Below are 21577 nucleotides of genomic sequence, written 5' to 3'. Positions count from 1 at the left end.
CGGAAAAAACTTTCCGGGAAGCATCTGGCTACTTGCTGCTACTTCTCAAACAGCAAACAGCCACGCTTCAAGTAGCCAGAAGTGGGAGGAAGGCGCTGCTCATACGCGAATACAGCTCTGTGCATGCGCACGAGCCTGCTGGCAACTGCTCATACGAATCTGTCATTTCCGTGTTCTGTGGTGTGTAAGCTGGTGCCAGTTTAGAGAGCAAGGAAGCCAATAGGAGTCAGGCAACAGCGGATGATGGAGTAGATGGGGGAATATCTTTTCCGTACTCTCCACGGCCCACACCGTGTTCTTCAACTGACGGTAGCGGGACTGAGCAGATGTGCTGGTAAGAGAGGACAGAGTAAATTGTGGATTTAGCCGTTTTCTCCGTTATTAAATCACCAGAAAGTGATTTGTTTTTAATATTTAGGGTATGTTTGAGTTTTTAATGGCTGAAATGTATGGGAAGGATCGATTATTGTTTCATTTCTACGGAGATTTGTTGACCACATTTCACGTATAACAATATTGATGATTTCTTAATATTAGGTTTGTATTTGAAGATGTTTCCACACTTTTGTGATAATTAACCGTAAATTAATTGTAATCTCATTTATAGTCCCTTATATTCGTCCTGTGCTCTTGTTGATGTGGTTGCAGTGCCATGCAGATTGTGAGACGATTACTTCAGTTTGAAATTAGTGGCGACAGATTATTGTAAGTCAGGACGCTTTTGTGACGCGCAACTGCCGTCCGTCCTGCGCGTTCCCAAACATCGCTCGCGGGCCGCAGTAGGCGCCACGGCCTGCGGATACATGCAGGGGCGCCCACAGACGTTGCATTCTGTCAGGCCTTTGCGCGTCACAAAAAATTTGAGTGAGTGATACACATGTCGTGAATTTCTGAATGGTTTTTCCTGTGTTTCTGTAACTATACGAACCTTAATAAAAATGTCTTATTGTAATAATTTAGAGTTTTCAGTTTTCTTATTGGTGAATGAAAAATTCAGTGCGTGGTCCATCGCTATAGCCAAAAAACCCACGTTGGTGACCCTGAGTCGCGAAAATACGTTGCAGTCGCTCGCTGTGTATCACGGGTTTCGCGCCAATAGACAATGTTGCAGCCTCCAGTTTTTCCGGCAGTGCACGACGCCGCGACCACAGAATGGACATTCGACTGTGAAGCACAACGCTTTACCCCATGTGCTACTAATAATCCGGGAATGTTCGTATCTCCCGTGTCTGCCTCGCCTGGCCGGACGACTCTAACCTCTGCCAGCATACTACACATTGTGCTGTGCACATCATCGCGGACAACTTCTACGGCATTCTATGCTCGACAGAATGCTCCTCCAGCACAAGACCCCAGAAACTCCGAATTTCTACTGCACAACATCGACCACGCGGCTGTCCAGTTTCTGGGTCCACACGCACAGCCGCCCACTCCTCAGAGAGGCCCGCCATTTAAAGTGTCCCCCTCCGTGCCGGTCGAAGGGACACTCGCGCCAACCGCGACAGGCCATTTATACACCTATCCACCGAGCGAGGTGGCGCAGTGGTTAGCACACTGGAATTGCATTCGGGAGGACGACGGTTCAATCCCGTCTCCAGCCATCCTGATTTAGGTTTTCCGTGATTTCCCTAAATCGTTACAGGCAAATGCCGGGATGGTTCCTTTGAAAGGGCACGGCCGAATTCCTTTTCCATCCTTCCCTTACCCGAGCTTGCGCTCCGTCTCTAATGACCTCGCTGTCGACGGGACGTTAAACAGTAACCACCACCACCACTATACGCCTGTCCGTCCTGCCGCCCCGCACACACCTCGGGCGACGCACCTGCCGTGGTTCCGCCCCGTCACTCTGCGCTCAATCGCGATCTCGCGCCTCTGCTCGAGATTTCGGCTGCATCGGCAGTTCATCCGCCAGCGCCTGCCCCGCCGTGCTCGTCGTGTGTCCGTACAGATTCTGTGCCTACATAGCTAACGGACGTTGAACGCAACACATCGCCCGCCATGGAGGCTCAGTTCGCATCAGGGAACACCATGCAGAATCCCTGTATGTTTCGTGCCGTTCCTACAGCCCCGCAAGCACTGGCCCTCGGTCGTTTTCTGAAGCTGCACCCGTTACAACAGGACAACCTAGTGATGTGGTTTACCTTGGTGGACAACATGTTGGACATATACAGGATTGCGGACGACAGCACTCGTTTTGTGTGTTTAGTGAACCATCTGCACGACCACCCTGATCTCATCAGTGACTTTTTGCTGAACCCACCTAAGGGCAACAAATATGCCTCTTATCGTGCATTACTGCATGAACGCCTCCCTCGTCCCCTGGCCAATACGATTCCCAACGTAATTTACGACGAGGCTTTAGGTGACAGAACACCCTCACAGCTGGGGTGATGCTTGCGTGTGCAGGTCAGTACCGAGATCTTGCAGAACTTAGCGCTCTGTGCATTGTGGTTGGTGAATCTGCCGCAAGAACTACAGTTACATTTGCTTCCACATACCGCAGCGTCACTAGAGGACAAACTACGGCTAGCAGACCAGGCATACGCCATTATTCGACACAGCCACCTTCCTCTGCGCAGCACAGTGCTTAAAACCTCCGAGGTTGGTAATCCTGTGGTTATGCTTCCACCGTCGGGCGGTAGGGGCCTACGCGTGCGTATCGCGGACAGTACACAGAGCGGCAGCCATCTAGCGGCCAAGACCTGGAACCACCAGCGGGTCGACAACAGCCTCTCCCCACCCCAACCGGGCTAGCGCCTGCCCGCCCCGCCTTCCCCTCGCCTGATGCTTTGGCTGGTGGGACGAGTACAGCTGACTCACGCATATGCTGGTTCCACACCACTTTCAGGCACGCCGCTCGCAACTGCCGTCTGCTCTGCGCGTTCCCAAACATCGCTCGCGGGCCGCAGTAGGCGCCACGGCATGCAGATACATGCAGGGGCGCCCACAGACGTTGCATTCTGTCAGATCCTCCACCTCACGAGGATGTCTGTACATCTTGGATTTAGGTTCGCGCCTGTATTTTCTCGTCGATACCGGAGCAGACGTTAGCGTCCTACCTCTCCCTTCGAGCAGAAAATAAGTCGCCACTTCGTGTCGATGATTTGGCCAAGTTACCTATTGAACTCATACCCAGCAAACAGTTCACTTGGTCTACGTGGCTGACGTCGAATATCCAGTATTAGGCACTGACTTCCTTTTCCACTTCGGACTGTCTCCAGATCTTTAGTCAGCCGCATTATTGCACCACATCTCGTCCACTCATATTGCATGTTCAGTCGCCTCTTTGGCCCCCCCTCCCTCTCAGCTGCTCAACGACTTCGATACAGCTCCCATCGAGTGCTCTTCATTGGCGGACAGCCTCACAACTTCCATTGCCCAGCTCCAGCCCATACGCCCTGCAGTCGACGATCTCCGTGCTCACAACGCCGAATTGAACCGTGCCATATCGTCGGCTATGCAAGCCCTCACCGAGGCACAATGCCTCGTAAAACGCCTGTCAATGCCGCCACCATCCGACAGCAGAGATGCACCTTGTGGAACTTTGTCGCCACCAATGCAGACAGCTTCCCCGACACATCAGATTAGTGACTCTTGTAATTCACGACGGCCCCCGAGCGTGTTCACCAGTCGAGCTGAACGCTATCACGAATGGCACGACACACAAAATTGTAACGAGAGATGGGCCTACTACGCCTTGCTAAAGCCGCAGTGGAGGAACTTCTACAGCCACGTATTGTTCGCCCATTGGACAGTAAGTGGTCCTCACCCGTACATTTAGTCCCCAAAAAGGATGACACTGTGCACCTCTGAGGCGACTATCGTCGCCTCAAGGCGCGGACAGTGTTGGACAATTACCCCATACCTCACATAAAAGACTTCGCACAAGTACTTAGCGGAGCACGTATCTTCAGTGTCTTGGACTGCCATAAGGCATATTTACAGATACCAATGGAAAAAAGTGACATACCAGAGACAGCAGTGATCACACCTTTTGGCCTGTACGAATTTTGTTACATGACTCTCAAAAACGCGGCCCAAACTTGGCAGCGTTTTATAGACTCACTTCTTTTTAACTGCACATATTGCTACACATACCTCGACAACATACTAATTTTCTCCCTCTTCGACAGGGAACATGAACTCCACCTGGTCACGATACAGGACTTATTGACATGTAACAGAGTGGAGATCAATAATGACAAGTCACAACTCCGCTGCACCGCTGCCACTTTTCTGGGGTACACCGTCTCCTCAGATGGGTTGACTGCATTCGCGATCTACCCTTCCCAGTATCGTTTCGCGAATTACGCCTATTTTTAGGAACTGTCAGTTTCTACCGTCGTAACCTGCCGATGACGGCAGCAATTCAAGCCCCTTTGACTGATGCATTGGCTTGGAAACAAACCTCGAGCAGTCGCCGAGTACTGTGGTCTGACAACATGGTGAGAGTTTTTGAAGACCTTAAATCAGTGTTAGCAAGTGGTGTCAGTCTCGCCCACCCTTTGCCAAACGCCTGCATCTCTATTACAGCAGATGCAAGTGATTTCGCAATCGGTGCAGTCCTCCAACAGCATGTCAATGACACAACTCAACCAGTCCTGTTTTTTTCCAAAAAACGATCTACAGCTCAACGTAACTGGTCAGCATTTGACAGAGAATTGCTTGCAGTTTATGAAGCTGTAAAAGATTTCTGCACAGACATTGAAGGAAGGAATATAACAATTTTCACAGACCATCGCCCCCTCACAGAGGCTATCCATAACCCCTCTGCTGACCTTCCCCCACGTAGGTTCCGGCAAATGGACTTAATTTGTCAATACACAACAGACATCCGTTACATTCGAGGTTCAGAAAATGTGGTGGCTGACTACCTATCACGTATCACTGCAATTTCATCCCCCATTAATTTCGACGAATTGACCCACTTACAGGACAGTGACACTGAATTGCACGACCTCCGACAGGGCCCAGATACTTCCCTTTAGATCGTTTCATGCAACCTACAGGGCTCGGCCAAGCCACTGTGGTGTGATACATCCATGGGAACTGCTCAGCCTATTGTTCCCCCTGCGCTGCGTCGCCAAGTCTTCACTAGTTTACATAACCTGGCACATCCTGATGCTAAGACTACTAAGCGCCTTGTTACAGAATGCTTTGTGTGTCCATGTGTGAAGAGGGATTGTCGTACTTGGGCTTGTACTTGTTTGCAGTGCCAGTGCAGCAAAGTTGGCAGGCACACACAACCCAGTCTAGGAAAATTCGACATCCCGAAAGGCTGCTTCCGTCATGTACATGTGGATCTCGTAGGACCATTACCCATGTCTGATGGTGCAGGTATATCCTGTCCGTCATTGACCGATTACACGTTTTGTGGAGGCAATACCCCTGCAGGACATCACAGCAGATTCTGTAGCACACGCATTCGTATCCTCCTGGATAGCTCGATTTTGCTGCCCTACATCCATCACTACTGACCAGGGAAGACAGTTTGAATCCCTGCTGTTTAACAAACTCTGCATCCTCTGTGGAGTGGATAGATTCCACACTATGGCTTACCACCCTCAGAGCAATGCACTGGTCAAGTGGTGGCACAGAACTCTGAAAGCAGCACTCATGTGCCACGGTGGTGAGTGGTGCGACGCCCTTCCCTGAGTTATGCTAGGAATACGCACGGCTTACAAGACAGACCTCCAGGCTTCACTCGCAGAGCTCCTGTATGGCCAGACCCTAGTTCTCCCTGCAGAGTTCGTCAATGACGAAGCAATCGCCGACCTATCCGACCTCCCCACGTTATTTGAGTATGTCCGGACACACATAACCGCGATCCGCATGTGTCCTCCGCAACCACATACCCGTCCTCGGGTGTTCCTGCATTCGGCACTGGACTCTTGCGAGTTCGTTATGTTACAGGATGACACAGTCAAAGTGGCATTACAGCCACCTTACTCTGGCCCGCATCGAATAGTGGTTTGCACAGACAATACTATGGACATTCTCGTCAGTGGTCGCAGGCAGACAGTTTCCCTCGAATGCATGAAACCAGCCTGGACGATCGAGGAATCTGTAACACACACCCCCTAGTCGAGTGTTCTTCTATCAAGTGACGACTCCGATCTCACATAGACCACCCACTCCCCTGTGCCCCAACATGATTGTATGTGCACTGAGCCTACACCTGTGGGCAACTCAGTGTTTGTGTATGATGATACTCTACCCTTGTTTCAAACAGGCACTGCATGTGACAATCCACAATCTCAGTCTCAACCACATGTTGCATGTGACATTACACCGTGTCATTTGTTGGCACCCAATACCCCCACAGAGTGTTCCAATGTTTCTCCTGAACTACATTACTTTTATCTCCCACACCCCCTAGTGCCCCCTACATCCACTGTCGACGAAATTTGCATCGCAATCAACGTCTCTGAGTGCCCACGCGACGAGCTTTCCTTGCAGCCTCACGAGGGATCCATCTTCGTTCTCCGCATAGGGGACACTTCACGTGGGTCCACACCCACGTCACACATGACCAACCTGCACCAAGTCCCTATCCCAAATGGGGTGGATGTGGCTGGCACAGCTGCAACATTCAGCACTGATTGGATGCTCAAGATTCACACCCCCTCTCCGCCAGTACTGCAACGACAACATCTTCTGTGCCAATCCAGTTCACGAATGCAGGTCGACCCGTCTGGCCCCCCCCACTGGATGGCGGACTATACGAGCGCTAGTCCACCCTGCACAGACAGTATGGACTCTTAGCACACTCTGCTATCAACCAGCGAGCATCCCACAACGCCACTAACAGGAAAACACCCACGTCCTTCCCCCAGTGCTCTGCACTCCCGCGGGGGGGGGGGGGGGGGGGGGCGAGGGGCTCTGTAGTGTCAGTCAACGGCCAGTAACTTCACTGGTGAGGTGCAGAGTAAACGGTCTTTGGAGACTCGAGACTCTTTGGATGTCCTGTCTACGACTTGACTGAGTGATATGCGTGTCATGAATTTTTGCATTGTTTTTCTTGTGTTTCTGTGATTATACGAACCTTAGTAAAAGTGTCTTACCATAATAAGTTGGAGTTTTTGGTGCGTGGTCCGTCCCTATAGCCAAAGAACCCACAGAAGTGTGGCAACAGTGGATGACAGAGTAGATGGTGGAATTACAAAGGTTTGTTTGAGCAGTTACCAGACAGCGCCAGGCAACAGGCTGTACTGCGCATACGCAGAAACGATGATGTAGGTAGCCTGTGCTTGGTGGTTCCTCCCCCTACGCTTTTCGACGAATTTCTGGTGGAATTTCGTGGTGGGGCTCCCCGTGACCATGTGTAGCCTTGCGGCATGTTGTTGAGAGAACATACAGAGTTGTACTTAGAGCAATTGGCCGGCCGGAGTGGCCGTGCGGTTCTAGGCACTACAGTCTGGAACCGAGCGACCGCAACGGTCGCAGGTTCGAATCCTGCCTCGGGCATGGATGTGTGTGATGTCCTTAGGTTAGTTAGGTTTAATTAGTTCTAAGTTCTAGGCGACTGTGCTCAGAGCCAATTTTGAGAGCAATTGTTTTATCATATCCCACCCAAATAAAGGATGCAAATAAGGAAACAGTTCTTGGAAAAATATCATTTCAAAATTTGACTCCACATCTCGAAGTACCATTAACATTTTGCTATGGGGAGAATTTGAGATTTTTTTTTTATTCGTATGTAGCATTTCCAACAGGTTTACATCTACACAGCACTGCAAGAAGCTAGTAGGATGGAATACAAATTTCTTGGGAAAAAAACATTTTCTTGTGTAGCTTACACTGGAATATAGGGCAATAAATTTCATGACTATTTCAAAATGTGCAAAAACTTAACAAGGTTTTCTGTGAGGCAAAGAAACTGTACAACTGACAGTTTATACTCTGCTCTAGGAATTAATATGAAGCCATGTGTGGAGTTAAAACGATAAAACACGGTATGCTGCCAGTCTACAATTTACCATAGAATGGCATTTTATAAATTTAAGATCTAAACACAAATTAAGAAATAACTTCAGACCTAGAGGAAGTAGTAGACAAGTGCCTTGTGATCGAAAAACACTTTCACAGAACGCAGATTTGTAAAATTATGCTACAGCTGTCATTATATTTGAAACAAAATATTTAGTTCAAAACTACTGACCTAATTTGCCTACATTTACTTCAAGTAAATGTTTACGTATGTTGTACGTATATAGCTTTACAGTGTCATAAAAGGAACAGGACATCAGAGATTACTCCAGCCAGCATCGGAATTTAATAAACCACAGTCAAATGCTTCATTCGGCTCTAATTGCACATTTCTATGTCCACATGTACTGTGAAGTACCTGATATTCAGCTTTTCATGTGGTTTTCATGATACCAATTTTCTCGGAGGTCCCGTACAGTATTCTCATGTTTGGTTCTTTATTATGGTATAATGTCATTCGTCCCAGAAATCAAAAAACTTGCACTTGAAATTGAACGAAGTTGAAGGTAGCCAATAGTGCAGAATGAAACACTTCGTTTCAAATAGACTAACTGCCTCAGCGGGAAAAAATTAATAGAAGCAAATTTCTCTACAAAACACACAGAAATAGCTTCATTGTGACACTAATGGTTGATTACTAATCATGCGGAAATAATATAAAATCAGTAAATTGAAACTACTAACTTATTTTGGTCTTTTATGGTTATGAGAATGTATATTAATTCACTTGATGGCTCCCGGCCACAGAAATCTATTTTGATTTCATTTGACGTGGGAGCTGTAAACGAAGAGAGCAACAATATTTTGATGACACGAAACATATACACGGGTCACGTGGGGAAGGATCCATCTCCCTGTAACTCAGCTGGCTCTGCGCATGCGCGAATCTGGCAGCTTCGGCCCGTCGGAAAAATTTTTCAGTGTAGCATCTGGCTACTTGCTACTACTGCTCATACAGCAAACAGCCACGCTTCAAGTGGCCAGAAGCGGGAGGAAGGCACTGCTCATACGCGAATTTAGCTCTGCGCATGCGCACGAGCTCGCTGGCAACTTGCTCATACGAACCTGTCATTTCCGTGTTCTGTGGTGTGTAAGCTGGTGCCAGTTTAGAGAGCAAGGAAGCCAATAGGAAGTCTGGCAACAGCGGATGACGGAGTAGATGGGGAATATCTTTTCCGTCCTCTCCACGGCCCACGCCATGTTCTTCAACTGACGGTAGCGGGACTGAGCAGATGTGCTGGTAAGAGAGGATAAAGTAAATTGTGGATTTAGCCGTTTTCTCCGTTGTTGCTGTCATATTTAATCACCAGAGAGTGATTTGTTTTTAACATTTAGGGTATGTTTGAGTTTTTAATGGCTGAAATGTATGGGAAGTAACGATTATTGTTTTATTTCTACGGAGAATTGTTGACCACATTTCGCGTATAACAATATCGATGATTTCCTAATATTTGGTTTGTAGTTGAAGATGTTATCACACTTTTGTGATACAGTTTGCAATCAGTGGCGACAGATTATTGTAAGTCAGGACGCTTTGTGACGCGCAAAGGCCATTATTTCGACAGTATGGAACTCGTGGAAGAATGCATAAGTATATCTGAAAGTTACGAAATCGTTTTCTTATTGGGGAATGAAAAACTTACGTAGAGGTATTTATTATAGTGAGGTGTAAACTTCATTGTACAGTTTTCTGTTACGTTACGTGCTAGGGAGAACATTATTTAGCAGCTTTGTTTGTCATAGAAATATATTTGAAAAGGGCATTGAAGGTTTTGTTTGGCATAAATGTAATTGAAAAACGAATAGCAAGCGTCCCGGTGAAACTGGTAGGAACGATTTGCGAGGATGGAAAAGGGGTGGGGGGTGGCGGCTAGCGTTGGCAGTGTTCCTTTCCTCAAATTAATGGTGCTGTCAGTTTTTCCTTCTGTTCTTTACCATTGGTAAGCACTTAGAAATGAATGACTTATGATGATATGCTAGCAAATAGCAATTACTTGAAACCTGAAAGTTTATTTCACCTCTAACGTCCTGAAACTGTAGACAACATTCCACAGATTTGCCCTTGCATGTGCTTTTGTGTGATGAAATTTTGTTTTTCTAGGTTATCTTCAGGTAAATAATGGTGCACACCCATCATTTGCTCCCACATGGAATGTGGAGAGGATGGACATAAGTTACTCAATGATAATGGAGTCTGATCTCGTTACAAAAATTGGTGAGCGTTCCAAGGGATGTACTGTGCCATGAAACATGAGTGGTAAGCTTAAATTATAAATTTTGATACTTGTGGGTCTACTTTAACGAAAGTTTTTCATAGGTGATAAAAAGCTTTGAACTCGTTTGTAATGATGATATCCTTACCTACTCTGAAAATTAAGCTGATGGTACCCACAGCGTTCTGAATATGATGTGTTTACATTTGTATTATTGGTTCTGTTGATTTAAAAGATTACAGAAAGTCAATGTTACAGGTTTTCTGTCCGAACGAAGCAGCTGGAAGTTAGCACATGGGGAAATATTGTTGAGGATAGAAAGTTATAAGGTAAATTGTGGATTTCTTTAATGACTGAATACTTACTTTGTTTGAAAAACTAATGTAATTGTACAGATTTAATCGGTAGAGAATAGCAGACAGTATGTTATAAAAAAAATTGGCATCAAGAGATAAGAGAATAAAAACATTCAAAAATATATTGGAATGTTATATTTCTGCACTAGAAGCCCATCACAAGTTTTCGCATTGCTTTAAATGACTACCATTGTGTAGACTTATGAGAAATTACACCAAATGGGAATAGTGGTGGCATGTGTCTGCCAATGCAATGTACAGTTAGCTTTGTAATATCATCACATGTATTTGTTTTCAGTAAATAGTTTTTAGATGGAATGAAAAAACTAATTTTTTTTAGTTATTCCTAACATGCAGTATTTTAAAACAGTATCTTGCTGAATATCATTCAGTACACCTTGGCTTTCTTTTTCATTTTGGATGTAACATTCATACATTTTTTAGCAACGCATAGGGAATAATAGTGTCTGCTTATCTCTCACTGGCAGCTTATGTTGCCTTAGGGACTCTGTTGATGAGGCCCAAATTGCACTACAAAAGAACTTTGTCAAAGCCGTTTGTTCAAATCTGTCAGAGTACTGGAGAAGCTTCTATCAGAGACCTTTGATAAAAGTTGAAGTGAGGACCTAATACTGATTAAAGTTCCCCATTGTATACATTTTGGGTTACTAGTTTTAGCGTCTTATCAAGCTTTCAGATGATGGAAAGGTATGTTTGGTGCAAAATTGCTACAGTGGTCATTGCAAAGTATGAAGAATATGCTAACACCCAGAAAGATATGCAGAAAAAGATAAACACAAGGAAAGCAAAGTGTTGTCAAATTGTGCATAGCTGCAGTAGATGTTTATTTGTAATGCAGATAACATGTTGGTGAGGTCTTCAGTTTGAAGACTGGTTTGCTGCAGCTCTCCGTACTATTGTATCTGGGTCAACGGAAGCATCAGATTCCTCCCATCTGCTTTGACCCATGGCTTAAGTGTGTTATGGTGTGTGACATTAAGATGCGGAGTTTGAGTTGGTTGTGTTCGTAGGTGTCGTCCCGTTGTCTGATGACGCCGTGTGTGTGTGGGGGGGGGGTGTTTGGTTTTGTTTTTTATAGTTGAAGGTGTTGGTATTTTTGTATCAATAGCTATGACCGAATCTAATTTACATAGTTTTATGTGTAGGTATTGTTGTTTTGGAAAGTGTCAGATTCCTGTAGATTTTTAATTTTTTTGGTTCATCATTTGTGTTTTTTGGGATTGTGTGGTTTTTAAGTTATATTTAGTTTGGCCCCTCCCTAAAATCCAGTCTCCTGTGGTTGTCCTCCTAGTTTGATTGTATTTCAGGTGGGAGATGTTACTGTCTTATTTATACATATTTTCATGTTTGTTGCCTAGTTGACATCATTGGCGCTGTATTGGAGACGCTTGGAATAGCCATTTCTGCCATATTGATGCCATGGGTCAAAACAAATGGGTTGAATCAGACACTTCATAGTCCCCTGTATCCTGAGTAAGCATCACCATCACAAGTAACTACTGCAGCGTACATCCTTTTGAATTGGATTACTGTATTCATCTCTTGGTCTCCCTCAATTGCATTTACCCCCCACATTTCACTCCAATACTAAATTGGTGATCCTTGATCTCTGAGTGTCCTAACAAAATTATTTCCTCCCCAATTCTATTCAGTAACTCATTAGTTATGTGATATAATCATCTAATCTTCAGCATTATTCTGTAGAATCACATTTCAATGTTAAGAAGACATGAAACATTATGCGGGTCACATGGGGAAAGATCGCTCCCCACTGTAACTCAGCTTGCTTTGCGAATGCGCGAATCTGGCAGCTTGGGGTGCCAGAAGAAAATTTTTTTCAGGTAGCTTCTGCTGCTTATACAGCAAACAGCTAGGCTTAAAGTAGCTAGAAGCAGGAGGAAGGCACTGCTCATAAGTGAATTCAGCTCTGAGCCAGCTGGCAACTGCTCATATGAATCTATTGTAACACTGAAGTCTGAGTCTCTCTTTACTTAAACTGTTCTGTTGCTGTGTATTAGTGTTAATTTGTTACACCCAAGTAACAACTTTCATTTTATGGGTGGAAGTTTATTTTGCTACCAGTGGCTCTGCTTTTCTTTCCTCACATGATAAGATCAAAGTAATGTTCTTTAGGAATTGTTCCAGTAGTGCAATATGTCATATGCTCTAGTCTTAGTTGAACATTTTGTAATGATGAACCTCCTTACCTACTCAGATAATCAGCTGATGGCAACCCACAGCGTTCTGATAGAATAAGATTTGTTAAATGATATTTCTCTCTGATTTTAGGGAACTGAACAGGGTTTTAATGTTTCAGGTGTAAGCCACTCGAGGAGATCTGAACAGTTAATAAATGCTGTGGAGTTCTTTAAAAGGTAAAGTTATTTTTAATTACTCCTAATTACTTAATTTTAATTCATTGATATTTTGTGCGGGAGAGGTTTCTGAGAGAAGTGGTGCACTGAAGTTGTGTTCACCCTGTTTCCAACAGTGTTTCAAAATATATTTTCAGGCTGCTACTTTGTTGCAGAGGTTGCAAAGAGGGTTTGAAACATGTAATTGCAGCAGTTTTGGTATGCATCAAAGGAAACAATGTTTCTGGCCACCTACCACATATCCCCATTGCACAATGCTAGCAAATGTTTATACATCATGTGTTTTCTTATGCCACTTAGTGAGTTCCACAAATAATAGTGGACGAGACAGGAGAGTGTAATTTAGTTGCTGTATGGGGAAAGGAGTTCCTGTTAGAAGTAAGGAGTTCTGGGACACTTACTTTTTGCAACTGCATAAAGGAAAAAAAGTGTCACCCTCTACCAGTGAGGGGAAGCAAAATATGGAGAACAGATCAGGCAGTGGTGTTGACAGTGTAGCAATCTATATGTGGTAGGTATGGTTACCCTCTCCTGCATTTTGCAGGTGAAATTCATAAGCCAAAAGAAACTTGGGCATCATGAGCAAAGAGGTACAGAAAGTTGATCGTCTTCCAGGGTAAGCATTCGGCATGGTCAGAGTTTATTTTTTGGTTCCCTTGTGGTTGCTTTCTTGAAAATACCTTTATCTGAAACTCTTTGTTGCAGTTAATATTTGCATACACATGCGATTTTATGTCATTTCTTTTGTTGCTAGCATTTGAGAGAGAAACTTGAGGTTTTGGAATATTTATCAATGGGAGGAGGTGATGCTGAGGAGGAAGTGGCTGGTCCTTCCACATCATCCCCACAGAAAAGATATTGTGTATGGAAATCAAGATGGCTACAATGTTGCTTTCCCATTGCTTACTAAAGTATTGTGAAAGTAGGGGTAAAAGTCCAGCGGTGCTATGAATCTTCCAAAGTTGTTGACTCTATTGCTCCCAGTAACTGAAGAAAGAACTAGCACATTTTATATGGGGTACTGTAGAGCATTCAAAGCTGCAAACTGCTCAAATTTTTTCATCTACGAAAAGAAACTCAGTTTTGCTTTCAACCATGTGATGATCTTATTCATACCTCTTAACAGTATTTCAATTTATTAAAACGTCACATATTCCATTAGCCATTTGTAGCTGACATACCTTAATGTGGTTATAGTAAGCTTGAACAAGTTCTGTTACTCAGTTCAATGCTTAGTCGAAATAACAGTAGGCTTAACTGCACTTAAACATGAATGTGCTTAGAAATTGTTGTTTGAAGAGGAGCTTGTGCATGGTAATGATCAAAGCAAACCAAGAGTAGTTTTTATGTCACTTGTTTGTTTCCTCAGTGTTTGAAGAGCTGATTTGGGACTGAGTTTATGTATCTTAAATATATTGCTTGGTATATAGTCACATAAGAGTTATCACGTTTTATTTTGTGAAAAGTTCCAGATATCGAAATTACGATTTTGGCAATTGATAATGCTTAGGGACATGTACTTAGTTCTGATATAAGGTTCCTTCACTCTTATATTGGTGGAGATACAGAAGCAAGTATGATTTTTAAAATAGAAATGTACTTTTTAATGGCATCTGAAAGAGCTTGAAGAGGAGAGTGCAGTGATAAAATGCTTGTTAATGTTTAGCTTGAAAGTCTTCACAAAACAATTGGAACAATACTGTTATAAACACATTCATGCCAGCATAGGTCCTTTCGTTAAGCCTTTAGATAGCTTACTTGTCTGCACTGCAGAAGTAGCAGGAAGTGGGTCATTTATAGGCACATCATTTCTGCTTAGAAATTCCATGCATGCAGACTGCACTTTCAGAGGTTATATGTGCATAAATTCTACCCTTTTTGTGTACCTGAATATCTGAGCCATATAGAATTGTTGCTTTGCTGTGCATTGCTGGTAAGACAATGCTATGTTTATTAAGATGAAGCAACATTTACAAACCACGGTAACTACAAATGTACGCAGTGTGCGCTACTGGACGGCAGAAAATCCTTGCTGGCTTCATGGGATAAGACGATAATGGCTGCAATGTAAACCTCTGGAGTGCCATCTTGGTAAACCCCACTGGGGACCTTATTTCACCTCAGGGATGGTAATTGGAAACTGGTATGCACATGTTCTTATGGAACATTTTCTGCTGTTTTAGAAGATGTATCACTGCAAAAGTGACGGAGTATGCGCTTCCAGCATGATGGCTGCCGATCTTTCTCTTCCCATGTTGCAAAGCAAAGACCAGAGGAAAAGTTTCCTGGCTGTTGGGTAGGCTGGAATGGTGCTGCACAATGGGTGACCAGGTCTCATGATTTGACTACTTGGTTTCTTTCTGTGGAAGATGTACCTATCATGAAGCCCTAATTATGCTAGACAATATGCACTGTCGAATTGCCACAGTATGCTACAGTGTATCCTACAATGTACTTTCATCTTCGCTTGAATGGCTACAATAAATATGCCTTGCAGTCAGTGGTAAACAATTTGAACATGTAAAACAATGTAAAATAAAATTTCGTTATTTTGTGGGTGGCATTTTGTAGGTCATTCTGAATACTGTTTAGTTTATTTAACGTGTATTGTCTGGTTACAATTTTCATTAATATTCAGCAGACAGCAGGTGGTTTACTTTTAAGAAGCACTTGGGTAGAGGCAGGTCATTTAATTATTAGCAATAAAAAAAATTGCTAAGAAAGTTAGTACATAAGTTTCCTTATTCCCTTGAAGAGGGCAGTATGGAGTATGGATGATGTTTGTGTTTTGGCTTTGAGAAGTAAGCAGCAATGAGGATGATTTAAATGGAAAATTTCCTGGCAGAACTGGTTTTTTGTACAGAAAACTGGAGACATAACATTTGAAGTTGTTTTCCTAAGCCTCATCTGATACATCACAAGCTAGTATATGTTGTAAGTTCCTTGTACGAAAATCATAGCTGACCCTGTATCTGTGTCGTGTAAAAAGTGAGGTTTTATCTTAGTAAAATGATGTAACCTCACATGATTGGAGATCTGCTTGGCAGTGTTTACACTGCAATAACTGGCTCTTAATTTTAGTTCATTTCTCAGATTCTTTTGCCAGGAGTCTGCCTCAACATTAACAAGCATTACATCACTGTACTCACATTTTCAATCTCTTTCCGATGCTTTTAAAGTATTTATCATCCTATTTAAAAATCTTACTTGGTAAAATTAGTCAATACAATGAGGGCACCCATACCCACACCCCTCCCCCATCTCTGAGTAAGGAAAAACTGTGTAGTCAGGTGTTTTCCCTTGAAAAATTAAGTCAGAGTTGTGCAGGTTTTTTGAATCGGTTTGGAACTGGAATGGAGACAGGAGTTAAGGCTTTTCATCACATCAGATAGCAAAGTAAATGCCCTGTAGTGTACTATAATTTGCTGAAAACTTTGTTTTGATACCTGGAATTAACTAAATGAGGGGTGTTACATGACTTGCCCTGTATAGTTAACATTTATTTTCTGGCACTTAGCTTTCTTACTATATAATTTCAGTTGCCCTTGTTGGTGATACTTGCAGAAAAGAAGTGGTCAGTATAAGGCAGATGATGAAATGCTAATATGTAGCAGTAACTTGAAACCTGAGAGCAGAATTCACCTCTAACGTCCTGATGCCATGTTTCCTTCCTTTATTGTTTGGAGTGGCATTTACAACTAGTCTCATTAATATGGAAACTTCTTGTCATTGCAGGTCAGTGCCTGTGGCTTTAGGAGGTGAGATTAAGGTAAGGTTTAAGTTTATTTTGTAAAATTGTCACAGTGCACTAACAATGTGTTAACAGGCATTCTGCTGAGTTATTTTCATTATCTTCACAATATTTAGACAACCAAGCCAGCCATCTTCTTTAGGTGCTTTGAATTTTGCTACTGTGTACTTGCTGCCTGTGTAGAAATTGGAAACTAAAACAAGACTTTATTTACCTGTTGCTTACAAGGCTTCATCGTTTGGTACTGCTTTCCCACATTTTATGAACACAATAAAGAAGTTTGTGTTCATACTAGTGCATATTGTGCATTTGTATTGTGCATCATCTCTAGAGCAAATTTTGAATTCACGATTGCCTTTGCTATATGTTACCAGATATGCTGAGATGATGTATGGCAGTTTATGTTCATACGAGTGTTACAGTAAGTCCTTGGGTTGGGCAGTTTCATTGTCATGTAAGCACATTTTATGGTTCTCATACTTATTCATTAATCTCAGCTTCTCATTTGCCAGATGAAGTATGAGAACCTTAAGTGACACACTAAGAGGGATGGCAGGACAAGGCAAAGTGGAATGAACAATAAGAAACTAGAAATTAAAGTTATGTGCAGTGAATAGAACTTGCTGAAGAGGGCTGTTTCCTTTTTTGTGTAAAAAAAATCAGGTATGCAATAGTTTCCTGACACACCACATTTGGGTGGGGAATTGTTAGTAGTATACTCATCCATCATTGACAGCTTAGTGATTGTTTTATATTTATAAAATAATTAAAGATTGTTCCTTGGTCAATAAATGGCATGCTTCTTGCTAAACTCTCCCTTTGAAGAAAACCTATGAGAAATATTACCTAGGTAAGATTTCTTGAACATTTCATATTGGGTGAAGGAAACTTCACACCTAAAGATGGAACCTCTGTTCTAATTACATGCAGAAGTAAGTTATGGTTCATTTAGTTACAGAAGTTTCATTTTTAACAAATGTTACTTTTGGATGTAGAACTGTTAATCCAAAGTAGTTAAAATTCAACATGCTGTTGGCCTCAAATGCTGTTCTGAAAACTTATGTATATAGTTTTGCAGTGTTTCTGGTTTGGTGAAAGAAGATAAGAAATGTTTGTAAAATTCATTGGTAGTTAGATACATTTCAGAAAGTTTGGAAAATTTTCTGCACTTGGTTTTACTTTCAGTATTATTGCTGTGAAGTTCTAAAAAAGTGCTATAGTAAACATCCACTAAAGCCAAAGGCAACAGTTTCTGCATTGTGATTGCCTTAGGATGTGTGATGGACATCTGTACTTGCCTTGCTCCAGATTTGCAGCTGTGTACAATTAGATTCATTTGTCTTGGGCACTTAAAAAATAAATTGCTGATTCACAAAGTTTGTACCTGCAGTGTTTAGTGTGTCATTCCCAACAATCTACTAATTACTGTTTTCATTGTTCATAATTGAATACACTTATTCAAGGATAAATTTCTTTTCCTTTGAATCTCAGATATGAAACATATCAACTAAATGCAAATGATTATCCAGTGATCAGATGTTATACTAAAAAACTTCTCATTTTGATTTCAGATAACAGCTTCGGATCAAAATGGAGTGGTGTGAATAGTTGTGGCTTTATTGAATTAACTGACAACCTAGTTAGGGAAAAGGGAGGCTTCTTAATGCACAGGACTACCGGGGGTTGGGCCTACAAGGTGAGAAATGGAATGAGGCTGACAGTACTGTGAAAAATCCCTTCTACAGGGTGTCCAGAAAAGGACTCCCTGATTTCAAAATTAAACATCTCGAAAACAAAGATCGATAGAGGAATGCAGTAAACAGTATGTTTATTGTGAAAGCTGTAAGTTTATACAGCAGTTTGAAATAATAGTTGCAAAAGCTGCTAACCGATGGCACTGTAATCGCCATACGTAATGCCTAGTATAAATAGTGATCTGAAGCCCAGTGATCAGTTCCACTATTGAAACGTGAAAGGAGGTTGGGAAGAGATTAAAACCATGTACTCCATTGAACAATGCGTTTTTCTGGTGCTAGAGTACCACAAGTTTTTGGGCACGATTTAATGTTCCAAAAGGACCCGACGCAAAAACCATTTGTACGCTCTTCAGAAAATTTCAACGAACAGGCAGCGTAACTGATCTAGTGGGGCGGCATGTTGGCCGCAAGCAAACTGCAGTTACGCCTCAAAAATATCGCCACTGTTTCTGGAATTATTCATCGAAATCCAATGTCATCCGTCTGTAGAATTGCATCTGAGACTGGTTTGAAGCGTTCCAGCCCATAGAAAATTCTGAGAGAGCCTACATGTTTCTGTTCAAAACTCAAACGCACCAGCCCATACCCGTTGCTAATCAGATGCTCACAATGATTGATAGTGAAGGGTTTGATGTTGGCTGCATCTGGTTTACAGGTGAAGCACACTTCCACCTGAACGGATATGTGAATAAGCAGAACTGGCGATTTTGGGATTCTGTGATTATTTCACTTATGTATGCTGATATGAGCTGTACAGCGTACAGTGCCATCTGTTAGCAGCTTTTGTAATTATTATTTCAAACTGCTGTATAACCTTTTTACAGCTTTCACAACAAACATACCGTTTACTGCACATTCCTCTATTGATCTTTGTTTTCGAGATGTTTAATTTTGAAATCAGGTAGCCCTTTTCTGGACACCCTGTATATGATCAGCTCCATATGGCCATCCTGTGATTTTTGAAACTGCCATCAGAACTTTTTATAAGTGGAACATTTGAATCTAGAGCAACATTATTCCTTAAAGTTGTGTTCAACTTGGAATCTATTTCTTATAAAGCACATCATTTTGGAACATTCAAAAGAAGTGACCAATGTGTATTACTGGTACCAAGGCTGGGAACTATGACTGCTGGTGAACAGCTGCCAATGGGAACTAATTTGAAGGGGATAATATAGTTGTATAAAAATTCATGTTTTATTAAATATGTTGTCAGTACCTGTAAGATTTCAAAATAAAGTGTGATGACTCCAGTATATGATGAAGCAATGTTACTGTTTTTATTCTGAAGTAGTTTAATTCTACATGCAGAACTGCTTTGATTGAACTGTCATTGATTCTTAAGCTGAGATCTGATAATAGAATTGTTTTACACAATGTTACTGTAAGAATGACTTTGTCATAAGTGTTATCCAGATACAAGATTGATTTCCTGCTTTTTACTTGCAGTCACCTTTCCTGTTTAAAATAATGCTTCACACAACCAATTTGTCTTCATAGTATTTGTGATTTACCTACTTGTGTGCACACACGTACAAAAAAGACATGAGTAAACACTATTTCAGTACATTGCCTGATTAAGAACTGCATCAAGTGGAAGCGCTGTTATTAAAATGGAATGGTCCAATCCAGCATGTTGAAACATATTCTGAAATTTTTCATACAGGAAGAATACACAAAAACGCAGTGTCAATTTTAGCTGCTACTCTGCACTATTTTTTTTCCACACAAACTGCTTATAACTACAACCCTTCCTGCCTACTGCACTTTTGGTGACTGAGCAAAGTCCATCGTGCACATGAAAATTTTAGGCATCCAGACCACACTAAACATCTCCAATTGTTAGTTTTTTCAATAAATTGCAGTTCATATTGAGAGCTAAAGTGTTGGTGTTTTTGCACTATTTTCTAGCAGAGGAAAGAAAATAAAGGCAGTATATGAGGCATTACAAATGACTATCAATTGGGACTTGAATGTCAAATTATAAAAGTATATCATTACAGCACAATTCTTTTGAATAATGTATGTTTTACTGACAGTGAAACAGCTTGTTTATTTGGTGTAATCACAAAATGTGAAAGTACTGGATGACAAACATACTAAGCACAACTGGTAAACGAAAATTTAATGCATTCATGCACTTAAACAGTAACTGCTAGCTTTATTTAATCAGAGTAGGGATGGCCATGGCTGTTGGGCTGCATACCAGGTATAATTAATCAGATTCAGAGAACATAGTAATGCAAAATGAAAGTGTGGAAATGACCAATGTTCAACAATATTGTCCTGCTGAGCTATTGGAATATATTTTCTGAAAAATGCTGTTTGGTAAGAAGGCATTTTGGGTGTAGTAGTTGAGATTTTTGTAATGGTCTTTAAATATGTTTACCTTGGGTTCCAGTTAAACAGGATTGTAGAGAACAAAAAGTTGGCATCTCAACATCAATTTCTCTGTAGTGCCACCTACTGACATTACCTGTTTTCTTTAATAAACTTGGCAATTTTGCTACTTCCTTTTTTGGATAACTTTTTGTTTATCCAGGTCAAAAAGTCTGAAATTTTAATGTTCATTCCATTTGCAATTCGGAGGACCTAGTCTCATATTGCCACCACAGGTAGGCCTTACTAAACGCTGGTGGTCACATGTGGCAAAATGTAACTGCTGTATCAGACCACTGGCTGTTTATTGAATTTTTTTGGTCACCACCTTTGGAGTCAAATTGAAGCAACAACTCATATTCTTAGCTGGCGTATTTTGGAAACTATTGATGGTCTTATTTTCTTTGAAAATGTGAACTCTGCCACAGAACGAATGTCATAATGGCTCATGGTGGCGGGTCCAATGTGTCTGTCTGGAACAACCCCTAAAGTAAATGGAGATTCACAGGAACGAACTGCTACTCCAGAATAAACCAAGCTATGGTGCTAAAATAACTGAAGTGGTTAATTTTTAAGATTTGTACGTGGAAAGAATATCCCACCTGGAAGAACTGCTGCTCTCATGGGATAGCGAGTTGGTTTTTGGAGAAACCTGCCTTTTCAGTGGTGCCAGAGAAGATAGGCTTTCAGTAGAAAATTTAACAGATCTCTCAAAATTCTTTCATTTGGATGAAAT

The 21577-nt window shown here is 42.1% G+C and overlaps 1 long non-coding RNA gene across 2 annotated transcripts; it reads left to right on the top strand.

Annotated features, from left to right (window-relative positions):
* Positions 1-235: 235 nt before the first annotated feature.
* Positions 236-19718, top strand: LOC126273584 (uncharacterized). Of its 2 annotated transcripts, none has more exons than XR_007549441.1 (6): positions 236-334; positions 10091-10246; positions 10461-10531; positions 12897-12954; positions 16690-16723; positions 18277-19718. It is a non-coding gene; the product is annotated as an uncharacterized LOC126273584 (long non-coding RNA). The 2 variants fall into 2 exon arrangements; XR_007549435.1 differs by lacking the exon at positions 236-334 and adding an exon at positions 9069-9229.
* Positions 19719-21577: the final 1859 nt, after the last annotated feature.

This window comes from Schistocerca gregaria, chromosome 1, assembly GCF_023897955.1.
Source record: "Schistocerca gregaria isolate iqSchGreg1 chromosome 1, iqSchGreg1.2, whole genome shotgun sequence".
Taxonomy (NCBI): Eukaryota; Metazoa; Arthropoda; class Insecta; order Orthoptera; family Acrididae; genus Schistocerca; species Schistocerca gregaria.
The sequence above is the reverse complement of the archived record's forward strand: the minus strand, read 5'-3'. Positions and strand labels throughout refer to the sequence as shown.